The 26,951-nt window shown below is 35.4% G+C and overlaps 1 protein-coding gene across 1 annotated transcript in view; it reads right to left on the reverse strand.

The window, feature by feature from the left end:
• The window catches only part of LOC148939503 (protein Wnt-5b-like), a 199,038-nt gene extending 187,431 nt beyond the window's left edge, over positions 1-11,607 (reverse strand). Inside the window, exon 1 of the mRNA XM_089107088.1 lies at positions 11,540-11,607. The gene's annotated coding sequence lies outside the window, so the exon portion shown is untranslated. The remainder of the gene's footprint in view (positions 1-11,539) is intronic.
• Between the last annotated feature and the right edge of the window lie 15,344 nt (positions 11,608-26,951).

The raw sequence follows: 26,951 nt of genomic DNA on the forward strand, positions 1-26,951 counted from the left end.
GAAGTTGATAGAATGGGAAGCAGTGCATATGTATCTGAAAAAGCACTTCGCGCGTTATGGAATTCCCCGTATGCTCATTACCGATAACGGCCCACAATTCACATCATCCGTCTTCCCAAAATTCACATCGGATTGGGAAATATCTCAGACCACATCCTCACCACATTTCCCCCAATCAAACGGATTGGCAATGAAGGTCCGTACAGACGGCCAAAGATATTCTGAGGAAAACCGATATTGCTGGAAACAATTTTGAGCTGGCGTTGCTAGAGTACAGGAACACCCCTGTTGATGGTCTGGTCTCCCCATCCCAATTGCTAATGAGCAGAAACCTCAAATCAATAGTCCCATGCACCAAAGACCATTCACCACAAGCAGTTTCAACAGAATCGAATGAAGCAACAATCACGCCAGAGCAAGTACTATGATCGACAGTCAATGCAACTGAAACCTCTACAAATTGGACAACCAGTAAAGGCCCAAATCCACGGCAAACACTGGCAGGCGGGCATTGTCAAAAGAGCAGATGTATATCCCAGATCCTACATAGTCGAGACAAACGACGGAGCAACCTACAGAAGGAACAGGCGCCACATAAAGATATTCTGTCAGCGACCTCAGTCGCCAGACGCCACCATAACTGAAGAGATCCCCCATACAGATACTCCAACCACACCACTGAGTCTATCAGAAACAACGCCTACCCCCGTCCCTAGAACACCAGATGAAAACCGTCTGAAACCCCTCACTCGTGTTCATAGCCCAACATTTAACAGGCCCATACCTGTACCAAGCACCAGTCACGTAACCCATACACAACTCCATGATACCCCCTACATAACCTGTACCGGTCGCTCTGTGAATCCAGTCCAGAGGCTTAACCTGTGAAATGGTAATCGGTGAATTAAAGGAATCCCTCCCCCCCCCCTTTTTTTCTAAAGTGAAGTGAACACTGGGAAAATAAAGGAGCGAGCCTAGCACCTCCTCATAAAGAAATATAGTAATTTATTATTGCAGTGTGTTTAGCATTTAAAAATAGAATTTGTTTTATTATATTTTTGTATGGAAAGGAGGAAGGATGTAATATTCTTACCTTTCTGTTCTAGGTGACCTGGGTTTTTATGTCTAAAAAATAAAAGCTGAGACTTTCTACAGTAAATGAAAGATAAACGGCCAACACTATCTAGGGTCACCCAGCAAAATCACAACGAAAATTATTAAGATCGAAATGAAAATATTAGTTCCATTTATGTTTTATCTATTTTTTGCTGTCCTTTTACGCTGGGTCGATGATAAAAGAATCACTTTTACCATTAGATCATTAGAGATATACTTGTTGTACAATTTCTTTTATGCGAGTCTTCTTGTGTTGCATACCAACTTACTCCTGACTATTTCATAATCAAGAAAAGTAGCTCAAACACAGAAGAATATGCATACTTTAAGAGAATTTTAAACTGAATATACGTAGATGAATCTAGACCACACCTTAAATATTAATCAAAATTTAATAAATTAATGTTATGCTCGTTTTGTATTCTTATAGTTCTTCTAGGTAACATTGCAGAACCAGAGACAGTAAATTTTTTTTTTTATTAGTAAACCCATTTTAGAGCCGCAACGTTTCTTTTTTTTTATCAATTTAACGCATTCCTCGGCAAAAATAATAATTTGCAATAATGGATTATGAGCTCACTCACTTGCCAGAGAGAGAGCCGGAATCAGGTGGGTGTCAATTCAGAGGTCAAAATAAGAAATATTTTGCAAATATAAAAATATGCAATGTAAGTTATGAAGCTATAATGTACAGCAGTGATTGTAAAATTACAAACAGTCAACTTCAATTCAAATTCTTAGCGTTTACCTTTATACAATAAAAGTTTAAACTATACTACTCTGAACTAAATCAAGTGCAACAACATTAAAAGAAATAAATATCCCGATAGATTTAGAGCCCAAATGCTGCTAGAATGATTTTCATGAACTTGTGTTTTTGCTGGACAGATTCGTAATAATATAAGTAAGAACTGTTCATGACTGGAATGAATTCAAGCCAAAAGAGGCGACAAACCCCTTGCGCTACCATCAGAGCTGCAGGAAAGGTAAAGGGAGTAAAAGAGTTAAAGCACAAGATATTTTCCCACAACTAAGGAATGTGCTCAGCGAAAATATCTAAACAATGCTGGAATCTAGGGTATCTGAGGCACTGCACACGATCCTAGCATACAATGCAGAGCCATGGGTATCAAATAAAGAGGAGGAAGATAAGAGTTGACACCGAAAGTACCTAAATAAGGCCGAAATCTAGGGTATTTGAGGCACTGCACACGATCCTAGCGTTCAATGCAGAGCCATGGGTATTAAATAAAGAAGAGAAAGATAAGAGTTGTTATCACTGAAATTGTTTAAGGATGATTATAGAAATAGAATTTGGTGGTGATGGGGCAAACATGTCTCTTATTGAATTCTTTACAAGTTTTCAGCCGTTTCTACAGCCACAATACCAATTAAACTTGGAAAACCCCCATTTGTGATTAATTAGACTTATCCTTTACATAATATACCCTAGAGAAGCAAGTTTCAAAAGATGTTTGCTTCAAGTTATCTGCTCAATAGAGTATTTCAATTAATGATGTTCCAGTGCCCCGCTAGCCGCGGAGGAAAAAAAAGATGCCGTCGATGCAGAATATCGTAGTTCAAGCAACTTTTCATATTTTTCAGACCAATGGATTTTCTTAGTTATTCAAGCCAAGGCGCTGTAAGTTTTCTACAATAGGGCTTCGGACAAGGCGAGTCTTATAGTATACGTTGTGTTTCGATCTGATTCTTTTTTTAGGAGTTATGGGCTGCTCTATTTCTTAGCATGGGGTGTGATCGTCTCTTACTAGGTTGCTGGCTACCACTGCAACCTGGATAAAGAGGTTTGACTGAAAGACGTTAACATATAAACCATAACAGAACCGAAAAGTTCTTTTAGATACACCGCTAGATGTAAAAGAAAGGTGGGTCCCACATTAGGATATAATGATTAAAAATCATACATAATATAATGACTATAATGATGGTATTTATTACAATATAATGATAATATAACGATTAAAGATCACTCAGGATTTCTGGTAATGTGGCCAAAACAGAAGCTTAGACTAGGCTGACAGTCCTGGGATGGAGAAAGAGTGTTAACCGTAGGGTCACCCTCAAAAAGCCTAATACAGCGAGGAGTTTGTGCTATAGCATCAGCGACAGTCTATACTGTTCATTTTAGGTGAATATAGAATCACCGAAACACTATCTTGATGTTGCAATTAAATATTGCCTGTTGTTTGCAACAAATGAAATGTTTTGTAGTGTCACAGAAGAACGAATGACTTGGTGGTCTTGGAGGTAGAATTACCTTGAAGATTTCTAATCTTGGAATTTTACTGAGTACAATATTAACAGTTTTAATTGGGGTTGGGTTCAACTAAAACATGCGACCGAGGTCAGGTCCACTTGGAATTGGCTTCAACGAAGCCTAACTATCCAGATTTACGTCTGAGTGAGAAAAGGAACCATCTGAACCCAAATTCTTCTATTTACTGCAAACAAGACTGGACACCAACGATTTGAAGGCTTGGAATTGTTTTCAAGTTTTGATCGATAAATGCATTTCACTGGGTGGTTTGGGAGGTTGTGGGAGATAAACTTCGAACTTTTTTTAAGTTTAAAAAATAAAGTTTACCAACAAGTACATTTCTCCTGCTATTGCCCCTATAGGAAAATGTGAATATGGGTGTAGGTTTTGACTTTAGACAAGTATTGAGCCGTGGGTCTGATAACAGGGTCAACTCATTCGGACAGTAAAAACAAACTTTTCGAACAATTATTAAAATTTGTCATATAGGCTACCCTATTGATCAAGAACAACACACATTAGCCGGTGCAACAGAACGCAGTACGTCTTGAATTTTTGTCGTGTGAAAGAAAGCATGCGACGTTGAACACAAAGCATTATAATATTTAAATAAAACAGTATATTTTTAATAAATAAACCTGCTAGACCTGCTTTCAGGTCCTAGGTGTGGAAAAATTTTCAGTTTTAGTAAAATATTCCGAAAATTTTCATTTTACGAACTTCTTTTAAAGGTTTTCTTTCTGCGCTAACAAAGCAAAATAAAGCACAAACATTAGCAAGTTGGACCGGACACTTTGTGTCTTAGAATCATTTTCTGCTTTTACTTTAATATCTGCAACTTTTAATTCTATAAATTTATTAATTAGTTTAATTCATTAAATCTATTTGATTAATTCATTTATCATAATTTTTTTCTAATAAGTTATTATTGCTTGCGTTTTTCAATTTCGCTTTTTGTAAATTATCATAGATTTTTAGTGTGCATAAATTAGTGACCAAAATTATTTTTTTATTGTAAATTATTAATAATAATGTCATTTAATCTCAGATCATATTTACTTTTAGCAAACAGTAAGACAAATGCCAAAAATATGGAAAAGCAAGTAGTATCCCCGTTGCAACTAATAATGGAAAGTGGCTTTTCCGGTTCGTCTTTCCCTGCGTAAGCAAGTGGAAAATCAGAGGGATCAATTTAGGAAGTGAACAATTATTTTGCTCTCGAAAATATGTGTTGATCATAATTCTATATTCATCATAGGCATTTTAATAAATATATTAATAGGAAAAGAATTCTAAGCTTGAACCAGGGTATATTACAAGCAAAAAGAAAATGTAGGAAAATGTGCCGCCGGTGGGAGTTGAACCTACGAGCCCTCATGAAACTAACCATGGCTTCATACGGTATATCTGTCTACTCTTTCAAGTACGGGCAACCTATCTACCCTTTTGGTGAAAATACCTTAAAAAATATCAGTTGTATAGGAGGAGTAGTATTGCTAAGCAATTTGGCAAATGACTGAACACCCCATCTACATACTAAAGAAAATAAAAAGAAAAAAAAATCTCTCTCTGCATCAAAGAGACTTATATAGCCCAAATTCAACAATAAGTGGGCAAAAAAAAGCCACAGCATTTTCTAAACAGCCTGGTAAAACAATTTTCTTAGGCAGGGAGGGCTAGGTTCAAAATTTTAAAAAGATAAATGACATTTTTCTCAAAAATTTACCAGTGAAAATCCGGGTACAGACAATCAAGTTTCTGAAATAAATAAGGGGTGCAAGTCCAGAAGACATTTGATATATTCAAGTTTGGACTTTATTTACATTGTTACATGACCACATTTTGAAGGGCTTATTGGTTGTGGTAACTGAAAAAATAGTAATTGTTGATAAATCAATATATTTAAAAACAAATACACTTAATCTATTGGCTTAAATTGCAGTCACACATCTTTTTTGGTTCCCAAGATATCTTAAAGCTTCTTTCTTTTTCCCAAAATAAGATACATAAGCTTTTTTCAAACGAAAAAAAATTCGTAATCTGGAAATTTGATAGCTGCATGGTATTTGTCATGTTTTGAAGGCCAGACGACAACAACTGTTAGCTAATAATAATCGAAGAGGTTTATTTCAGTTTTCCGTTATATCGTCTTCTGATTTACCGAGGTCGTTGTGTCAGGGTGAAAAAACTGCAAGCGAAGGGCTACATTGCTATCTGTAATGCTTCAACCCTTAGTGATTACGTAAGAAAAATTGCAATATTTCAAATGAAACCAAAATTTACCTATGAACCTCTACCAAAGAGTATGGGTAACTTATAAGAGTGGGAACTGGCCCTAGTGTCGACAAAAAAACTATTAACGCTATCTAGCATTTGGTGACACGGCATTTTTTTCAGTGTTATAATTAAAATAATTCATTCAATTAGTGAAATTGGTGAACTTAAGGTAGTAATAAGTATCTGATCTCAGTTTCTGGCAGAAAAAACGATTACGAAACTTGAAAAATGCCAAGCATCGACAGACGCTTGACGGTGTTATAGATTTTTTGGACACTAGTCCCAGTTTCCTAACATACCCATACTCTTTGGACCTCTACCTTAGTCAGCCTCGACAACGAGATCAAGAAAAAGTTTATCTTCTTGTTCATAGACAATTTCACAATGCATGGGATTCTCCCACAACATAAAACTTAAAATAGAGGTCCAACCACAACATTGTGTATCGAAACTGCAGCCATTAAATTAAGGTACAAAAAAAACATTAAACTTCTTTGTAGCAAAGAAGTTGAATGTCACTTCTTTTGTGAAATCGAAGATAAAAGTCCTACAGACATCCATGCGTTTGATAACATGTGAACGGCTTTATCAACTAATGAAATTGCTTAAAAGCGGACGAAGGTTTTTTAAGTTATAAACTAAAACATAGGTGCTCACCCTGTACCAATAAATTAAGAAAAATTGGGTCTGTACTAAATCAATAGCATGAAAAAAAACCATTTTAAAATGAGTATTGTATACAAGGCTGTATCCAAGGGGGGGCAAGTTACGGCGTTAGACCCCCCTCCCCGAAATGTTGGTCTGACTCGTAAAAAGTAACAAATATGAATATAGACAAATTTTTTATGCGTTTTATGAGTTTCTTCTGTAGCTCCCCCCCCCCCATCCAAAATAATCCTTGTGTAAAATACCCCCTGAGAAAAAAAATAATGGATACGGTTCTGATTGCATGACTTATGAACGATGGAATCGAGTAACTGAGTCCCTCAATTTAGAAGGACTGGCAATGGAGACTTTTTGTAAGCTTTGCAAGCAATCCTTGCATCTGATCATGAAGAAGAGGAAGCCAGTTCGAAAGTGAGGCCAAGGCTTCGGCCTCCAAGTGGTGCTACGTGCCATTAAAATTTCCAGGATATTCTTTCAAAGTAAGACTGTTACTTGTGATCACCCAATCTAATCCGTTGTTCTTGTAGATTAAATATTGGATATTTTGACTGTTTTAAATAGAACAACTATAACGTCATATTTTTGTCAAATTTGTAACTTTTTATGCTCTGGTAAAGTCTTTTTTTATCATCGCGACATAATTTTCTCACAAGGTTTTCAGTAAAGTTCCCAAGCAACACAAGGAAAAAATTGTCGACACGTAGATGAATGTTTAACATCGTAGGCTACCGTGGTTACCATCTTTTATAATAGTAATCAAGAAACTAAAGCTTAAGCTAAAAAAGCAAAACTTTTAGAAATGTCACTGTGATGCTGTTAGTGCCGGCAGAAATGCAAGCACTAATTTGGGATTTAACTACCGCGTTTTCTTATTCCATAAAAAGCTAAAAATGGGCCATGTTTTAAATAGGGAAATCATTGAAGTTAAGAAAAAAAGAAAAACAATCAAAAATTACGAAACTAAGAATAAGGTTAGTTTTCCTCGTCTCATAGCCACTTAATAAATTAAGATACTCTTAAATTTAATATAATGTAAATCTATTCTTACCACACCTGGAGCTATGGGAGCATTCAAACTATATCGTAGCTGATTAATTTGATCGCAGCATTCCAGATAAATACTTCACTATGTATCCCGTACTTATGACCCTTATTCAAGTGAGATTATTGCAGTAAAACTCTCCTCATGATGATGTCAAGAGGAAAAAATGTATTGTGCTTAGTGAAAGAATACCTTATGCAAAGGCCGTACCCAGGATTTTTTTCACAGGGAGTTTTACTAAAAAAATTTCAGGGGGGGCTACACAAAAAACCTCAAAAAACGCATACAAAATTTGTTTATATCCATTTTGTTACGTTTTACGAGTCAGACAAACATTTTGGGGGGGGGGGTCAAACTCCCCCCCCTATGGGTACGGCCTTGTCTTAAACAACTTCGAGGCTTAAAAATTTTACGACATAAAATTCTCGCTAAAAAATTGTTCTGGTAAATTCTGGCATCTAATAGTAACTTTCACTATAAGCAAGAACTGGAGAAAAATGTGTTTCTTCTGGAAAAATAAATGGAAAATTCATTGGATGTTATACAGACATGGAAAAAGTTTATGAGCCCTCTCCCAGGTTTTTACAATATTATATTCTATATTAAGACACGGGACGATAAAAAATGGGAGAGGCTGCTCTTTTAAAAATATATGCTTGTGTATAGACAATGAATCTACGCAATCACCTAGACTACGAAATGTGCTTAATTTTTTCTCATCTCTTGGAAAATTGTCAGTTAGTTTACAAGATAAAAGCATAAAATCGTAGCAATCTTGATCGACTGCTTTGACTTCATATGCAAGAGCAAGTGGATATAGTTTGTTTCTTCTAGCGGCTATTCTACACACTCCAAATTCGTCGATTATCTCGAGGAAGTTGTTTGTTTCAGAAACATGTCAAAATTCTTTTCCCCAGCTTTTGCCTATCGAAGTATCAAAATTTTCAAAAATTCGTTTGTCTCCTTAATTTTTGAAAGGGAAATAGGGCAAATATCAATCGAAACTAGTGAAAATACAATAAAATCCCCAAAAAAGAATTATAATAAAATAAAAATGTATGAGTTATGATTTTAGGCATCTTTTCTTAATCGAACTGTTTTTTTTTATATTTTTTTTCATTTTCGAATTACCAATGGGACAAAATAGACGAAGCCCATTCGTGACCTAAATGTCCATAACATAAAAACGTCGTTGAGTAGAAGTAGCACTAACGAAAAAAGAAAAATGAAAATAAATGCCCAAAAATTGTACGATTTATCCAGAAATGCCAAAAATGTGAATTTTCAAGTATTTCTTTTATTGGAATGCTTTTTATAAAGGTTTTTTTTAAATTACTGACGCCGCAATGTGGCTAGAGCCTAATCATGAACTGAATTAAAAAGAAGCTTCGTTGAGTGGAACCATTAAAGAGATTGCACCCTTAAACTGAGAGGTTTAATCCCTCTCAGAAGAAGAAGAAGATTAACTTCTTCTGTCGGTAAAATTTATGACCCTTGCCTTTTTACTGCCTCAGAAAGCTGCTGAAAAATGAATGAACGATACTTTCATGAATGGATTTACAGGAAAAAGACCCTCAACCCTCCCCTTAAGCTCCATTCTCTGCCCTCTCAGTTTTTAAAGCTTTAAGCATTCAGTAACTACTGTGTTCTCAATGAACCTGCGCTCCAAGTCAGGGTCTATTTTCGCACAATCTTTCAAACTAAACCCGTAGATAAGAAGCAAGACTGGGCACGAAATCCCCCTTCAGACCCTTATTTCGACTGCATGCTCGTTTCTTAAGGTTCTTTTCGACTAAAGCAATATTTTTCAAGTTCACAAGAAACAGCACCCTGTGGGATGAAGGAGTAGAGGTAGGATTTTTGAGAATACCTACCTGGGTCCTACTAAGGATTTAAATCCACTCTTGAAAGTTCCATTTACCTTGTTCAAAAATTCTCTAAGATAGCAAAAAGCCTCCAATCTTTAATTTTACCTCTTAACAGTCAAAAGGGACGGGGGCAAGAATTGTCCCAGAAAGAAAAGATTGTTAGCATTGCAGAAATTCAAGATTGACAGTAATTTTATTTTCAGTGAGATTTTGATTCCCCCCCCAATTGATATCCCTGGTTGCGCAAATGACTAGTTGGCATGGCTATTTACAGCCCATCTTTGTAGAGGTATCTCAATATTTTGTTCGGGAACAAAGGGATAAAACGTCTTAAAGTCTTTAGGGTCATTTTATGAATGTAAAACCCCACCGAATATCAATCTGAGCAGCAGCCCCCCTCCTCTTGATTTAAGTATGAATGAAATACTATGGTAAATATTATAGTAAAACCCAAAATAATTTGGTACTTATTTAGAATCCAGAAAACACGCGAGAAGTGAAGTTTCGTTAATGCTAATGAAATAAAACAAAATAGGATAAAAATATAATAGGTGAGAAACGAATTTGGGCTATATATTGCACATTAGGGTTGGGGGGGGGGGGGTTGGTAAAGCAGAGCATATATTAAATATGTAACCTAGCCTGGGTACCTTTTTGGCCCCTTCAACCCCAACAAACTAAAGTTTAAATCTTTGTCACGGAGTGAGCATTACCTCACTAGTCAGCGAAAACTCTATTTCTCATACAGTATCTTTCAGATTTCGATGCGGTCTTTCTCGCATGGTTTCTGGATTCTAAATAAGTACCCATAACTTACATTTGTGTCAGAAACGAGCTTTATCCCCCCCCATAATTTGCAAATATATACCCTGAATTTTATATATGCATTGAATTTTGCATTATTTTGACAAACAGTTAAATCAACTTGAAGATAAGAGTGACTTGCGAAGAATTCAGCAAAGAGGCCTAAATACAAATCAGGGTAGCCTATATATTTGCAAATCGGGGTAGCGGAGGCAAAGATCATTTCCGACGCAAATGAATTTTATATTTGGATTCACGAAGAAATTCTGATTCTAAAAGCATGTCTATTTTACAAAGAGGCTAGTATTAAATCCAAAATTACTTTTATTTATGAATGATGGTATTTCGAGAAAATAGCGTAAAATTGCGAATAGCGGTTCTCCAGAAGAAGACATACTAGAACAAAAGGAGAGGCATTTTTAGATTGCTAATTTTATGTTCTTTTTTAGGATTAAATTTTCGCTGGCGATCATTCATCCCCAGCCCTGCTGATGGTCCGACATATAGCCTTAGAGTATATAGGCAATCAAACTAAAAAAAAATTAAACACTGACGCAATGAAATTCTTGCTTTATAAAATGCAGCATATTTATATTAATCAGATAATCATGTTTCTTTTTTGTTAATCCCATTTCTTATTCATTTAAACAAATATTTAATTACTAAAATAATGTTAAATTGGTATTATTCAGAGATATCTCGAAAGCCATTCGAGCAAGGTATAGATCCTTTAACGTCCAAGAATATGTCTAAAGATGAAAATCTGTCAAATTCATCATTCTTTCCAAATATTGCAGTTGTTACCATCAAAATTGTGCCCCATCCCCCCTATATTTCGTAGATTAGCCAATGCATTTTCATTGTTTTTTTCTGTGCGAAAACAGGTACAATTATGACATTTTTGCTTATGAAAGCCATTCCAAAGATATAACTTTATGGTAAATTTTTCGTTATTTATATTATAGAGTTAAGAATAAAATAAACATACCACTCGATACATTTTATTATGCGTTTTCCAAATGTAATAATCATTTTGGTCTGAAATGAATTTTAGCCCCCACCCCTATATATACCAATTCAGGGTATATATTTGCACATTAGGGGGATGGGAGAAATTTTAAACTTACCTCTCATTTACATAAGAAATAAAATTTACACCCACCCCTTGCCCCCTAATTTGCAAATATATACCCTGCATTGGTATATACAGGGGTGGGGGTAAAATTCTTTTCAGACAAAAATGATTATTATATTTGGAAAACGCATAATAAAAGGCATCGAGTAGTATGTTTACTTTATTCTTAACTCTATAATATGAATAACGAAAAACTTACCAACTTTACCATACGTTTAGGGCTAATATTTTACATTTATGTACCTTTTTTTCAGTGCAAAAACAAGTACAATTATGACATTTTTGCTTATGAAAGCCGTTCCAAAGATAAAACTTTATATTAAGTTTAGGGTTAATATTTTACATTTCTGTACCTTTAAAAATAAATAAACACGAATATCCAATTGTTTTGCTTTTAACTGTTAACACATAAGAAGCCAACTGCTTTCATATAATGCCTTCTGCTATGTCGCCGAAATAAAAGAATAATCTCCACCTTCTTTTATTCTTGATTGGCGGATGGTGAACATCAAAGGCACCGCCGATTCTCAGGCCAGCGGAACTTGGTACAAACGAAATCGGCGAGAACGGGAGGCATTGTTCAAGATCAAGGAATGGGATTTAATTGAGTTCTTGTAATGAGAGCTAACCGGATGATGAATCCGTCATGGTTGTCAACAATTTGTCGTAATTCAACTCATCTTTGAAATGGAATTAGTTTTAAGGGAATGGTAACATTTCGTGTCTAGCGATAAATGTTTCAATGTGTATCAAAATTGAAACAGCTTAAAAAAATATTTATCAAAATTGGGTACTTGTCTGTTAAATAGAACGCACTCAATAAGTGAATTTAAGTTAATCCTAATGAAATATACCAAAACATGCTGATAATATAATACTTTAGAAACAAAATCATGGAAACTACGACAAAGAATTATGGAAAGCAGACCGCACAAAACACGTTATATTAAATACTTAACCTAACCTAACCCTTAACTACCTCTATATATTAAATATTTCATAAAAATATATATGTATCGTAATAGTTAGACCCGGCGCCGCGCCGATGAGAGAAGACCGGCGGCGGCGGGGCCAAAACCAGCACGCCGCGCCGCGCTGCCGGTAAGATGACCATTGCATACAAGCCAACTTAGTTAGCTACTTGATTGTTTGAGGTTCGTCTCTTACTATTTCAAAGAAGAAAAAGGCTTTTTCTTGTTTGTAATCATATAGCATAGAATCCGGGTTGCAGCGGTAGCTAGCAACCTAGTAAGAGACGATAACTTCCAATTTTAAGAAATATAAAACTTATAACTCCTAAAAAAAGTCAGATCAAAACAAAAACTACACCATTAGACTCACCATGTCTAAAACCCCTATATAGGAAACTTTCTGTCATTTGGCTTGAACAGCAATAGAAATATATTGGCTTGAAAATCAATAAAAGTGGCAGCTACTACAGCATTCTGCCTAAATGGCATCTTTTTTTCTTTCTTCTTTCTTTTCCAAAGATAGCTTGGCACTTTTTGTCACCACAAGAACATCAATCCGTGTTGCAGCAGTAGCTAGCAACCTAGTAAGAGACGATCAGTCCCATGCTAAGAAATATATCCGGGTTGCAGCGGTAGCTAGCAACCTAGTAAGAGACGATCACGTACAATGTTAAGAAATATAAAAACCCATAGTTCCTAAAAAAGGAGTCAGATCAAAACAAAAAGTACACCATTAGAACAGCCTCGTCAGAAACCCCTGTAAAGGGAACTTTCTGTCCCTTAGCTTGAATAGGAAGCGAAATATATTGGCTTGAAAATTAAGACAAGTGGAAGCTATTACAATATTCTGCCTAAACGGGATATTTTTTTCTTTTTTTCTCTTTTCTTTGTTTCCAGAGATAGCTTGGCTTTGGAACATCGTAGAGAGTTGTTCAATAGCTCATTTTAAAGGAAATTAATTGGGTTAAAAATCTATAGTAACTAAAATAAATTATTTCTAAAAGAGACTAAATTTTTCCACCAAAAACTGCATTTTCGATGTCTTTTCACACTGCAGTCCTTCAAACATAATCGTATACCAGCGGTAAGATTTGAACCCACGCCTCCAAAGAGACTGGTGGCTAACACCAGTGCCTTGGACCCCTCGGCCAGGCTGCCTCTTATAATTTGGGTTGCAGTAGTAGCTAGCAACCTAGCAAGAGACGATCAGTCCCATTCTAAGAAATATAAAAACCCAAAACTCCTAAAAATAGAGTCAGATCAAAACAAAAGTACATCATTAGAACTACTGTCTGAAACCCTACTAGATAAATAATGAATGTCATCATAGCTTTTTATATTAGAGCTATGACGTGAATACAAAAACACGAAAATATATTGTTGTTTCTGAAGACGTCATGAAATAATATCATTGCGCCATGACGTCAATAAAATCATTACGCCGTGACGTCATAATTACTACTTAAGAACGACAAAGATGTAAATGTTCTCATTCTTGATTAGATAATGGTTAGATCGAAGCAAGCTATACGCAAGTTGAAAAAACAGTACTACACAAACAACAGAGATAGTATCTTGAAAAGAAAAAAGCAAAGGTATTCAACCGACCAGGTGTATCAAGAAGTAATCAAACAAAACAGCAAGATGTGTTATCTCAATGATGAAGATTATAGACATGCAAAAATTGAGACAGCCAAATAAAAGTTCAAGGAGAGTTATCACAATGATGAAGATTACCGCATCAAATATAAGAAAAACCAAAAGCAAAGGTATTCAACCGTCCAGGTGTATCGAGAAGTAAAAATTGAGACAGCCAAACAAAAGATCAAGGAGCGTTATCAAAATCATAAACTTTATAGAGAAGCAACAATTGAGCAGGCTAGACAAAAGAGCAAGGAACGGTATGATAATGATGAAGATTACCGAAACAAACATAAGAAAAAAGTTGCTACCAGAATATAATAAAGAACTACTTCTTGCCTGTACTAAGTTTTATGTCCAATTAAAATATAGTATAGGTTAGTAAAGTTTACATAAGAGTTGTTCAATGGCTCATTTTAAAGGAAATTAATTGGGCCAAAAACCTTTTGTAACTAAAATAAATTATTTTGAAACAGAATAAATTTTTCCACTAAAAACTGCATTTTTGATGTCTTTTTATACTAAAGTCTTTTCAAAGATATTTGATTTTTGAAGCAATCAAACAGTTCGTGGTAAAGTTATATTAAAGACCAGCGGTACAATTTGAACCCACGCCTCCAAAGAGACTGGTGGCTAATACCTGCACCATGGACCACTCGGCCACGCTGCCTCTCATAACTACTATATATATGAATCCGAGTTTCAGCTGTAGCTAGCAATCTAGTAAGAGACAATCAGTCCAATACTAAGAAATAGGAAAACCCAGAACTCCTAAAAATAGGGTCAAAAAATAAATAATAAATAAATAATGAATAATATAATAATAAACAATGAATATCGTCATAGTTTTATTAGAACTATGACGTGATTAGAAAACACGACATTAAGTTGTTATTTCTAAAGACCTCATGAAATAATATCATTACGCCATGACGTCATTAAATAAAATTATATCAAAAGACAATCATTAGAAGAAAATAATAATAAAGAATGAACACTTGCTCATATTAACTGAAATATCATAGACAGCTCAATAGGGCTGCCTAAGAAAAGAATGATGATGGTATAATGTATTATTGTTTTTTGCTTGTCTAGACCAGTGTTTTATTACATAAAAGATCGATGTAATTTACAATAAGGAACGAACTGTAACCCATAATAACTGAAGTATTAAATCAAACGGTTCGTCGTCATAATAAAGAGCTGTCTGATGGTTCATTTTGAAGAAATACATAAAGGATCAATATAGTTCTTTATAAATCAAACAGTTCGCGGTAACGAACTGTATTGTGAGAGCAACTCGTCTCAATAGTAACCGAAACTCTAAAAAACTGAATTTTAATATTAATAGATACATCAAAAGAATTAAATTTTTATGCTGATTCTAAATATATAAGTTTCATCAAGTTTACTCATTTGTTTCCATCAAAAAATACGAGCCTGAGAAAATTTGCCTTATTTTTAAATAAAGGAAAGTCATAGAATGTTTTACATAAAGGATCGATATGGTGTATTAAAAAGCCAAAAATGATGCATAACGGGTCAATACAGTTAATTATATATGGGACTATGTAAGTTTCATCGGGTATAGCTGAAACCTAGCAGAGAACAAACCACGGCGAATAGTAACTAGTAGTTAAGATCGTACAAGCATCGTCTCTTGCTATTCCAACTAAGAAAAAATAATAATCTTTTTCCTGTTTGTAATCCGGGTTGCAGTGGTTTCTAGGTTACAGTGGTAGCTAGCAACCTGGTAAGAGACGGATCACTAAAGTTATTATGTAAACTACAAAAATATTATAGTGTCTGAGCAATAATTAAAATTTTTTCATTAAAACTAGAAAAATAGCTGAAAATTTTTTAAATCGTTTAACTTATTAGGTCATATAAGACGTAAGAAGTGAATGCAATATTTATCTACGTTTATCTTTCGACAAGATAATTTTGTTTTATTTTAGTTCTCAGTTCAGGATCGCTAAAGTTATTACGTACATTTCAAAAATATTTATGGTGTCAGTGGAATAATTTTAATTTAATTAAAACTAGAAAAATACCTGACAATTTTAAAATTAGTTTCACTTATTACCTCATAAAAGACATATATATCAAAACAAATTCAAAAATCTTGTGCTGAAGGATAGCAAAGAAGGATTCGGGCTTCAAGAAGACCTAAAGGAAATAGACCAGGTCCTGAAGATGCTGCTAGCTATATGCATCCAGTAGAACAAATGTATTCTATGCCTCAGCAGGGTTATGGTCAGGAACAGTATCCAGGTGATATACCCTGAATATTAACAAGGTGTTCCAGTACAACCGGCATCAATTGATCCCCAGGAACCAACATTTGTACCACAAGTGCCTCAAAATCAACCAGCAGCATATTACCCTTCAGATCCTTCTAATGTTGCAAGTGTTAGTGTGTCAAATCCACTGTTTCAGCCAGCTACTACATCAATGGCTTAACAATTTGGTGAAGTAATTGTTGGCAAGGGAATACAGGCATTGGATCGAGAAATTGGTTTTACCTAAAGGGTCGATACTGTAAATAGGAATGTCGTGAGTATCGTCGGTATCATGATGTCAATGATAGCTGAATTCAAAATAAAAAGAATCAGCCCATGATGACCTTGAACCACCAACCTTTCGGTTAACGACCGATCGTGCTAGCCGCTTGCACCGATACGTCATTAATTAAAGTTGTAAAATCAACAATATGATACATAAAGGATCGATACAGTTCATTATAAATGGGGACTATGTAAGCTTCATCGTATATAGCTGAAACATAGTAAATAAAAAGCCGCAGAAATTATTAGCTAAAAGCTGAAATAGTACATCCGGGTTCCAGCGGTAGCTAGCAACCTAGTAAGATATGATGACGTCCAATGTTGATAAATATAATAACCCATAACTCCTAAAAAGAGAGTCAGATCAAAAAAAATATACTGTTAGAACCACCTTGTCCAAAACACCTATATAGGAAACTTTCTGTCCCTTGACTTGAAACAGCAAGAGAAATATATTGGCTTGAAAATCAAGAAAAGTGGCAGCTACTGCAGCATTCTGCATAAACGGTATCTTTTTTTCTTTTTTTTTTCTTTTCCACAGATAGCTTGGCACTCGAACATCGTAGAGAGTTGTTCAATAGCTCATTATAAAAGAATTTAATGGGGTTAAGACTCCAAAGACCAGAGAAACGAGGTACATTACTAGAACTGCATTTTCCAAATACCCCTGTATCTGAAACTAACTGTCCCTTGGCTCGAAAAAACAATTAAAATATATTGTTTATATATCAATTCATCAATTCATCCATCATCAATCTGTAGATTGATTCATTTAATATGGCGGAAGCAGAAATTTTCTCAGGAGAAAAGGTTCTGGTTCGATGCTTATGAAGGAAAAAATGCTGAAGGAAAATGTAAAATGGGAGCTTTTAAACCGAATAACAGTTCGACATATTACTGCGAAAACAAAGATCAAAATTGTAATACAAAATTAAAGCGTTATTCGTCTTATAATGTTAACAAATAACAATATGTGAAAACTGTAGTAAGGAGGAATTCGATGAATGCAAAACTGAGGTTTTACCAACTACAGCTACCGCCTCTTCAGCTAACACTACTTTACCCACTCCTACCGTAACACCAAATACACCTGGTACTACAGCTACTACAACAGTTTCTACTACAACTTCTAGTGCACCTACTACTGTTACTACTAGTTCACCTACTACTACTACCACTACTACTGCTACTACTAGTTCACCTACTACTACCGCTGCCACCACTTCAGCTAACACTACTTCACCTACAGCTCCCACTGCACTTTCTACTGCAACTAAAACTACTAGTGCACCTACCACTACAGCTACCACCATTTCAGCTACTTCAACTTCCCCAACACCTATTATTACACCTAATATTACAGCTACCTCCACTTCAGCTAAAACTATTCCACCTACACCAACTACTACAGCTACAACTTCTATACCTACCCCTTCTACTACAGCACCTGCTATTACACCTGCTACCGCACCTACGAATACATCTAATCTTATTGCTAATAATCAGAATAATCATACTCCTGCTACTACTACTACTCTTTTGAAAACTACTACGAAAGCTACTCCTATAGATGTTCCTACTGCTCTGACCCCAACTACTACTGCTCGCAAACTACTTTTGTCACAGGATTTGAAAGTTAAGAAAGTTAATCCCACAGAAAACAAGGCATTCTTGAATATATACAATAAAATAAAAGAATTAGAAACAATTCGAGATTCACTTGATAAAGATATTTTAAGCACATATTATCCTGAAATGTTATTGAAAGTAAGAAGAGCTCAACAAGACATACAAAGCGCTTTGAAATCTCTCAAAGAATTCCAAATCTCTGGTAACGATGAACACTTGGAGAAGCAAAACTTGGAGTCTAAATATGAAAAAGCAATTGAATCAATACATGAATACAATATACAGAGATTAAAGTTTATTGAAACACCAAGATATCATCTTATTATTTTCATTTATATTTCATTTATTGCAAGCGTTAATTTTTCACTGTTTTGTTTTTTGATTGAGCAGAGCTTCAATAATAACAATTATAATTTATCGTTGCTTTAATTTTCTTGTTTGAATGTGTAAATAATCTTTTTTTATCTACAATTTTACCAAGTTTTGACAACATTGAATAGTTTGAGACCTTTGTTAACAGTTTTTCCTAGTTTTCTGGGTTTGTTTTTGGATTTAGTATAATTAAGAATGTAAGTTTCATCAGATGTAGCTAAAACCAAGTATGGAATTCGGGTTGCGGCGGTAGCTAGCAACCTAGTAATACCAGAAAGCACTGATATTGAGGCTCTATCCAAAGCAGCTGTAATCAAAGTAAGTCCAGCTGAAGAAACTGAAGTTGAGGAAACAACAAAGGAGCACTAGATTAGAGAAGCCTCCGTACAAAAAAGTTCCGAAGAAGCACTGTCAGATGAAAAAGCTGATATTAAAATGTATTAATTGGAGAAAATGGTGGCTGGAGAACTGAGGGTGCAAGGAAGCTCTGAAGAAGGCCATAGTTCAAAGATTGGTAAAGAATGCTTTTTGTCAAGTGCTGCTCTTATATATTACATTAGTTAGGTAAATGGGGCTACACATTTGATCGCCTGGTGTACGTAGCATGGCACACTTGGAATTGGGACAGTAAAATCGTGGCTATGCATAAAATACGAAAAACGAAGAAAGGCAAAAAAATGTAGCTAGCAATAGACCCCAGCGCCGCGCCGATGAGGGATGACCGGCGGTGGTGGGGCAAAAAAATAGCGTGCCACACCGCGCCGCCGGTAAGATGTCGGCAGCGTGCCGCCGGCGCGATCAATGTTGACCGCAAACATTAATGTTTTCATCAGTCTTTCTCAAATCACAGCTTAAATTTACAACAGATAATACGAGTAGTTGAAGTATCTATTAACTATGTATTCTTAACGTAAATAATTATCAAAATTAGTAGTTTTTTTCATCGAGCATTACTGCATACAAAACTTCAAATACCGTATCACAAAATTCGTCAGTTATCTGGGTAAAAACTAAAAACTGAATGTAACTTTGAACTTAGAAGCTTAATTTTTTCATAATGCCCTTTGCCTATATCTGTTTTGTCACATATAAAACATTTGAAATGGGTGACTTTGATATTGATTGTTTTTTTTGCTCTTCTGGATTCCTAAAAAGCTTTCTTGTATTGAAAACTGGTTTTTAATAACAATTTTGAAAAAAAAATGCATTTTAAAGTTTTTTTTGGCTTCTTTATAGAATAAATGTCATGTAGGCTAAGGCTGAACTGCTGCTTTTTTATTGGTTTTGGCTGCTCTTTTGGATATTCATCATTTTTTCTTTTGAAGATTCATTCCAAATTATAAACAGATAAATACCTAATATCAGTCAAATTATAAAATGCATCTAAAAGGAGTAAATTTATCAAATTGAAAAATACATGATGAACACTTCACATGAGAACGCTTCAGTCATACAGAAACAAAAAACACGTCATGTTGTGTTTACTAGGACATAAAATAAAATTCCTGCTATATTCTTAGGTAAAAAATGAAAAACTCATCTGTTTTTAATACAATTAAATTAAATAATATACCGACAGATGTAGCTCCGAGAAGATATTGGGATTTTCATCCTAGTTCGTCACTTTTAATCCAAGCAAAATGTTAGGACACTTAGTATCAGTTATTGAGTTTGAGCTTTGATTTCCAAATGCTCACAAAAATTACCAAATTTAAGATAGTCGCAACAATAAGTCACCTGTGGTCAAAATACTCAAAGCCTCCTCTTGCATCCCCACCCAGGCTCAAAGCTTCTGCTATGGTCATTTCCATGGAAATCTCCAAATAGTTAGTAGAAAGGGGGGTCCGACTCGTGACGGGCACCCCTGCTGCCACCTACAACATTTTTACATAATTTATGCATGTTTTTATGTCTTTTTGTTGTCAGTGAGAATTAGAAAACAGGATTTTTCTCACTTTTATGGATGTTTCTTGGAACGTTATTACTGTCAGTCAATTTATTGAAAGTTTGTCTTGGATGTCAACAGTAATTTATGTCTGTTTTATGGTTTTTGTCAGTGATAATGAAAAAAATTAAATTTTAACACTTGAAAAATAGATATTTTTCTCACATCGCTGGTTATTTTTTTTAGAGTTATGTGGGTCGGTCAATTTATTTGATTTTTTTCAAGGATTTCAGTATCAATTTATGTCTGTTTTATGTTTCTTGTCAGTGAGAATGGAAAAACCTGATTTTTATAACTTTGATGGATGTTTTTTGGACGGTTATGTGTGTTGGTCAATTTACTTGATGTTTATCATCGATGTCAACATCAATTTATGTCTGTTTTATGGTTTTTCTCAGTGAGAATGAAAAAACAGCGACGAGTACAGCAATTTATGGATGTTTTATGGTTTTTGTCAGTGAGAATGGAAAAACAGGATTTTTCTCATTTTGATGGATGTTTCAAAAACAGGATCACGTGTTTCCTTCTTAGCCAATCAGAGACTCGGTTACATCCCCCTTCTCAGCCAATCAGAGGGCTAGTTACATATTAGCGGCGGAGGCTTTCAGAGAATATGAGGAAAGGATTTTTGCTATACTTTTTTATTAGTCTGTGAATAGAATTCAAAGGAGTGTGAACAGTTTGACTTTAGTCATTTGGATATGTATTTGTGTGTTGATGAGTGGAATGTTTACCCTCTTAGAAGTTGATTGTGGAGTTGATGGTAATAATAGAAGAGCACCAAACATTGCGGTGGAAATCATGAGAGGATCACGGCTTTGTCTGGAACGGGATGAAGTATATGCAAGATATGTGATATCCATGAGCAAATTTAAAATGGAGGATCAATTATGTTTCGATACTAAAGTTGATATAGCACATGTGAATAGACTTCAATGTGCTTTAAGTGCATTGGTGAAACATATCGAAGACAATAAACTGTATAGCTAATTGTACATGCTTAGTATTGTTGTTGTTGTAATTATTCAATAAAATTCTTTCAAAATCGAAAATGTTCCCTTTCTTTTCTGGTCATGTTAGACTAGGGGCTAGGGAATCTAGTTAATTCTAAAGTCAGCAGTCCGAGTGAAAGGATTGAAAAATGAATAAGTTTGATAAATAGAGAATTAGATCAAATCTAGTGTTTATGGAAAAAAATTTGATTTTGGATGATGATTTTCTCGAGTTATCTTTTCAACACAGGATATTATGTCGTTAGTGAACACTTGACATTATAATAAAAACTGATTCACCCCCATGAGACTATTGTATGAAACTTTTAAAACGTGATTCAAAGGCTTATAGTCAATTTATTGATATATTAATTGGAAATCATATCGTGGATATACTTTTGAAAACATTGCCAATGGATTCAATGTAGATGGCTCCTCCTTCGAAAGAGGTTACGTCACAGTGTTACTCCTCTCCCCATTCCTCCACCTTGAATTTATCGGCGAGGACAATCAGTTTTATTTTAGCTGTGAGAGAGTTGACATCGGAAACCAAAAAAAAAAAATGTTTGATACATGACCATTATGCATGGACACTCTTGGCAGTTGGACTCAATGTGAGAAATGTACAATTATTGATGACTACAGTAAAAAGTGTAAATTATGTAATCCCTGTAAATTACATAGAGGCAATGCAGTATAAATTAAAGGATGTAATTCATGTCTTGAGGAGGTGTGTGACTCTCACCCTAGAGGGCACCTGTGCTCCAATTGTCATCATGATAAATGTGATCAGTGGGAGAATACTTACCCCGCTATGATTGGAAAGAATCCCAAACGTGATTTTAGTTTATTTCTACGAGAATGGTATCGTCGTGGATTTAAATTATTCTGGGAAGAGGAATCTGGTCTACTATTCAACTGTTGGGGTAACAAGACAATTTGGTTTCTACGTACATCGTTGTGACGACACTGCCTACTATGACTATAAACCAAGTGATTTTTATTTAACAGTTACCGAATGTGATTCACCATTTGAAAACACTGTATGTGATATTGCTTCAAATAAACAGATTGAAACTCGTGAATTTCATAATATAAATGCAAATAGTATCATTGACTATACAAAGAGATATGACAAGAGTGAAGTTACATTGTACTGTAGAAAATGTGACCCTGACTTTGCAGTCAATCAAGATTAATATACAGTGAATCCAAATGATTTACCGGCATTAGTGGTTCGACGACAGTTGCCTATACATCGAAGAAGAAGAAGAAATCTAAAGTGAAGATTTAAAGACATTTTTATATATATATATGCATTTTATTAATAAACAAATTCACAAACATTTTTAAAGCACTTTACTCTTAGGGCACTGAAATCAATACTGTATAGGTCTGAGAGGATATTCTCCACTAGAAAGTCGTTTATACGTGGATTGTCACTGTAAATGTGGAGAAACTGCTTGTAAGTATAGCCGCGACATCGGAACACAAAATATAGTAGTGCATGGAAGCCACAGCTTTTAGTCGTTAGATCCTAAACCCTCTTTCGATTTTGAATAATAGTTTTTCCACTTCTCTCAATGTAGGTACTTAGGTGTGGCGTGTAGAATGTACATGGAAGAACTAGAGGATCAAAAAATTCAATCATCTTGATTGTTTGAAAGATGCACAGCCAATGGCAAATCAGCACAGTCGACGGACTGCGTTTAACAGTAATCAAGACATTGTTTACACATTGAATTTTTCCAAGAAAGTCCGAGGGTAGACAATAGGATTTGTATTGGGACATGTAGGGATCCATATTAAATACATTGATTATTTGATTGGTATTCATGGCGCCAAGTCTAGTAGAACACTGCCTTCGGAGGTGATTTCCCAATAGGTTTCAAATTTATTTAGCGAGATTAGTGCAATATTCTCAGCTAATGGGTCGGCAAATGTACACTCTAAACGCACACTCCCCGTACGTACTGAACTCATATCCTGTGTGCCAGACAAATCCAGAACAATGATATCATGTGTTTTAGCAAACATATCTTGGGTTATACCATTTTCAAATAGTTGAAAGTCATGATCTAGGGTTTGCATGGTCAACTCATACAATGTTCTATAGGATTTATCAAAAGATAGATTGTAGAGTGGGATGCCGTTTACTTTAAACACAAGAGATGAAACTTCAAACATCTCGAATGTATGTCGACATTCAGTCCACAATCCTTTTGCACTAGCGCTTTGTACAAATGCCAAAGCGAGTTTTGATAGAATTTCGCCATTGATAAAGGATGAATCGATGAAGGTGCGTGAGCCCCTAGCAATATGACGTTGATTGGTGATTGTATGAGGAACAAGTAGTTTAATATTATTTCCATAGGATCTCAGTTTTTCCACTGCCAAAGCAACAGAACTCATGACCTGTTGTTTGCGTACATGAAGTATTGCCGAGGTGAGGGAGAGACTTACATCAGGATTGGCAGCAAGTTCTTTTCTCAATATGAAATTGGAGGGTGCAAGCGTCAGTTTTATATCCACTTGAACATTGGGCGGCAGCCATTGGGGTATATTAAATATTTCATGATATATTTTTCCAACTAGATGTAATTCACTAGTTGTAGCATTTTTAAGTGCATCTGTACTATCAGTATTAGTAATATATTCATATCCATTGGAGGTGCCTATCAATTCCTTGTATGACTTTGGTGTCATCAACATGAATTGCATATAGCTTGTATAATTTGAGAGATTGTTGCTTGTGCTCACCAGCGTGCCATTTATGTAAACACTAATTTGACGAAATAAATTATGTAATATACAATTTTCATAGGATATTCCATCGGCCCAAATTGGCATTGTATTATCGGATTTTCGGACTTTCATTTGTAAATCTATAAATGTTGAAGACATGTCCATAAAGTAGTCTTCATTAGAATAAATTTGAAAGTGGATATTATCGGAGAGGGGTTGTTGTGGATAAAATTGTTCATAGTATCCATGGTTGACACTCACATCAACATTTTCAGCATTGAATAGATTCAATGAGGTAGTGATTGAAGGTTGAGAATCCTTATGCGGCAGGTAGGTCATCTTAAGAGAAGAAATCTAGTTTCGATCTAACAATTTTCTTCCTGGGGCTTGTTCTTCTGTTTACAGTACGTGCCGGCTTTTTCCTTCTTTTCTTAGACAAGAGTGGTGATGTCTTTCGTTTCCGACCTGAGTGGAGACTAATGAGTGATGCATTGTTTCTCGACCTTTTTAAGCCTTTACCATTTTGTTTTAATCTCTCGCCAAGGGTTCGCGCACTGGACCTAAGATTTTCCGTAGCACTTTTTTTAAAATCCTTGCCAGAACCCCAATCGTATAGTGTAGAGGATGCAAAATCTGCCACAGCCGGTACAAGATATTTTCTAGCCAGTGGTAGTGAAGAGCGAAACAGCTTAGCAAACCAACTGCCAAGACCGTAGCCAGACATTATAGTACGCCCCTTGTATTGATCCATTCCATTGCCCTGTTGTCTTGATCCGAGAGTAATAATATAGCAGTCAATATCAGGACAAGTGAATACCATTTTTTTATTAAACATCTTGTTGTTGAAAGACGGGACGAAAATGGCATGTAATCACATCCAAACCTTTTGAAATTACTAGGGGATCACCTAATTCAGTTTTTAGTGTTAACTGACAGAGCTTTAAATAGGAAGTGTTTACGGGAATATACTGAAGATGCTTTATATTGTAGTGGTCAATATGTTCACGATTGTTTTGTCGTTCAAGAGCTCGTAGGAAGGGAACATTTGAATTAACAAACCGGGATGTTTCCACAAATGAAGCATAGAGAAATATACAAGTGTCCGTGGAGATGGCAGGCAGGTAGTCAGCAAAAATTAAATTAGCGTTTCCGGCACTTTTACCATTGATTATATTCAGCTTAAAGCCAAGAACATCCTTTAGGTTATCATTCAGAATAACCTTTTCACTGGCAATAGGTGAAATAATGTAGATCTTGCCCTCCTCCTTTGAATAGTTGAAATCAAAACCTCCTTTTTTACGAGCGGAATTTCTTTTATTAATAGAACAACATAAATTATTCATACAGGTGAGCTTCTCGTAGGGTAATTCAATATATGGATAATCCATACAATTGATCTTTTGAATTTGTTCTTGATCACTTGAGGGTGGTGGCGGCCAATCATAGGGTCTAATTTTTATTTTATATTTACGATCTTTTCTCAGGATGTCGTAGGTATTTTTAAGAATACAGTCGACAAGAGCCACTTCATACTTTCCATTCTTTTCAAATTTGATAGTGGAAGTGAGGTTTGTCCGGAACTCATTTGTTCCATACTGTTCCCTGTAGAGAGGATCAGAACCATTAGAGACTAAAGACACACGAAAATCGCTGAATATTGCTAATGCCTTTAGCCCAAAACTAAGAACCAAAATCAGAGTTGTATCCTAGCCAGCGAACATGCAACTGCCTCTTGCCCCTTTAATATCTTTTCAATTTAATATCTTTAATATCTTTTCAATTTGATAAATTTCACTAGTGTTTCTAACTTTTTGCAGTTCATATTCATAAAAACCGCCGAGAATCTCATCATCTTTGGTGTCTCGCAGTCGATAAGTCGTGGTTTCGGTGTCCAGGATTTTCGACACTTTAAAAAGTTCGGTGCTCCATAAATAATTCCCCTTTTCAAAAATATTGGTGGTTCTATTAATTCGAACAGTATCACCAACATTGAATTTCTTCTTCACATTATTTTTTTTTCTTTTTCACCATTGGAGTATTGCTTTAGAAAAGCATCAAATGTATTTTCACGGCAGTGAACTTCCCAAGGGTACGAGTTGGGCAGAGATCGATGAGGTCGATGGTTTTATATCCGCAGGATTTTATCTAAACCAAGAATAAAAGCCGGCGAGTTTTTCAGGGTGCAATATCTTGAAACTAATAGATGAATCGTTCTTATTATTCGTTCAGCCAACGCAGCCTTTATCGGACTGTAACTATGATAGAGTGTTGTATTATATTTCAATAGAACCTTTTGCACATGGGGATTAACAAATTCATTGCCACGATCCGATGGAATTTTTCTATACGAATCCTGTTCAAAAATAGTTTCAATGGCCTGAGCAACTTCAACACCTGTCTTTGACCGCAGTGGAATGGCATAGGCATAGCGACTAAGGACACTGATTGCCACCAGAATATATTTGTAGGGTGCATTGTGATGCCGTTGAATTGCGTCTAAACTTAAAAGATCCGTTTGCATTATATGCAGAGGGAAAAAGGCTTTAGTTTGTCGATATTGTTTGCCGCGAAGCCTGTGATTCCGATGCAGTGTGTAACTCGGTTCATTCTCTAGATACTCTTTTGCTTTTTTAAACGTGGAGCCGGAGACAACTTTAGAAAGTGTTTTGGGAGAACTTAAACTTCCCGCTTCACCAATATTTTCATAGACACCTTTCAGAATTTCATCCATTTTGAACGCAAACACGTAGTGCAATGTCCACTCCCCTTTTGCACACTGGAGGGTGAATCAATTCGTCTTCGCTTTCGAATAGCAGCCACAGGTGATGTAAAATCATTGCTGCTGTTGCTAGTATTTTCTAATATTGAATCTTCTTCTTCTTTTGTAAATGGTGTTGGTGTTG

The sequence above is a fragment of the Artemia sp. Qi Xiang Cuo genome, chromosome 21, assembly GCF_049724085.1.
Source record: "Artemia sp. Qi Xiang Cuo chromosome 21, ASM4972408v1, whole genome shotgun sequence".
In the NCBI taxonomy this organism is placed as follows: domain Eukaryota; kingdom Metazoa; phylum Arthropoda; class Branchiopoda; order Anostraca; family Artemiidae; genus Artemia; species Artemia sp. Qi Xiang Cuo.